We start from the raw sequence: 1,975 nt of genomic DNA on the forward strand, positions 1-1,975 counted from the left end.
CACCGTGCTCTAATCAACTGAGCTAACTGGCCAACCCCACCCCCCTTTTCTTTCATTCTCTGTTAAACTTTAAACTTTCTTTACTCTTCTAAACTACAATCCTGTACCATCTGCACTTCTCAGAGTAGAAAACTTTGCCCCCTAGTTCACAGAGAATATATATAAAAGCCATCAGAAAGGAAATTATCTATCAATCTTGTCTCCTGTCTTAGCCCATCATCTCTTCTGTGGATTATTGATTTGGTCTATTTGCATAATTTTTTTGTATGTCACCCCCTTTTAAATATGTGATGCCACTTGTCCTAATTTATGTGTAGGAGCATTACACCATCAGTTTGTAATACTGAACATATAAACTACCCACTTGTGTGCAGAATGTATCTTCATTTAGGTTTGTAAAATCCTTCATATGGAAGACTAATGAGGAAAATATGTATATTCTGTATGAAAACAAAATCGAATTTATACTAAAATCATAAATGTTAGTAGACCATTAGCCTACTAATTTGTCTCCCATTTTCATTTAATCCTCTCTGATTCATTTTAATATAGCTGTCAAAGTCAACTTTTTTTTTTTTTTAAAGACGACCGGTAAGGGGTTCTTAACCCTTGACTTGGTGTTGTCAGCACCATGCTCACCTAGTGAGCCATGGACCAGCCCCCAAAGTCAACTTTTTTTTTTTTTTTTAAAGATGACCGGTAAGGGGATCTCAACCCTTGACTTGGTGTTGTCAGCACCACGCTCAACCAGTGAGCTAACCGGCCATCCCTATATGGGATCCGAACCCGTGGCCTTGGTGTTACCAGCACCGCACTCTACCGAGTGAGCCACAGGCCGGCCCCTGAACTTTGGGTTTTAAGGTTGTGCGCTAACAAAGCGAACTAACTGGCTAGCCCCTACTCAGGGGTTTTTTAAGAGGGGGCTGAGGGAATGCAACATGGGAAATGAAAAACAGGAGGGAGGGGCATGTGAGCATGAATGGTCTCAGGTGCAAAGTCTTGCCAAGACTCCATCTGGATTCTGTTCCTATCTTTGTTGTTATCTCAAGGTCCTGCTGGAGGGTTGGAATCAGCATAGCTTTACTGATGTCTTCCTTGGTTTCCCAGGGCCTGGAAGGTGTGTGCAAATCTGCAGCTGCCCTTAACCATAGTTTTTATTTTATTTTTTCTCTGGTTTACTAGAGTTTCCCGTGCCTCCCCCACTGGTCTATGAGCTCCATGAAGCCAGTATCCCACCTGTCTTGTGTCCAGTACATAGTGCACACTCAATGGGTCTTTGTTTACTGAATGAAAAGGAAGGAAGCCCTTCAACATCCTGCTTCTCTGAGCTCAGTCAACCCTGGGAGCATCTACACCTTCTCTTCCCCCACTTTTTTGGGGATATAATGGAAGAGGAGTCCTCTATCAGGCCATTTTTCTCCCACTTCCTTATGAAACTCCTTGCATCCTTGATTCTTTCTCTTGTCTCCTCATCTTTACTAATCTTTTCCTATCCACATTTAAAGGTGTTCCCATCAAATAGCCAACCAACGACAAACCCCCAAAGTTCCTTTCGCTCTACCAGGTTTCAGGTCGGCGTGTGCCTGCCTTCTTCCCTTGACTTTCAGGAGTCTGCTGTCTCCTCTGTTCCTCTCATCTCAGATTCCTTCTCAGGCTCTTTTTAAATATTGAAATTTCCCAAGGTCCTGTTCTTTTCAACCCCCATTGAAAAGAGGGGATGCTCGTGGAGGAGGAGTCTCAGAATGAGGGACTTTGACAAGGGATTGCTGAGGAGTGAGGCTAGGTGAAGTGGAAGATAGGAAGGGGGACATAAAGAGTCCAGAGGCCAGGGCCGGCCCGGTGGCGCACTGGAGAGCTCCCGTGGAGGGTTCGGATCCCATGTGGAGACCGGTTCCCGCTCACTGGCTGAGCGTGGTGTGGGCGCAACACTGAGGGTTGCAATCCTGTTGCCGGTCCCCGGTACAGGCGTGACACC

This window comes from Galeopterus variegatus, unplaced genomic scaffold (assembly GCF_000696425.1).
Source record: "Galeopterus variegatus unplaced genomic scaffold, G_variegatus-3.0.2 Scaffold3, whole genome shotgun sequence".
In the NCBI taxonomy this organism is placed as follows: Eukaryota; Metazoa; Chordata; class Mammalia; order Dermoptera; family Cynocephalidae; genus Galeopterus; species Galeopterus variegatus.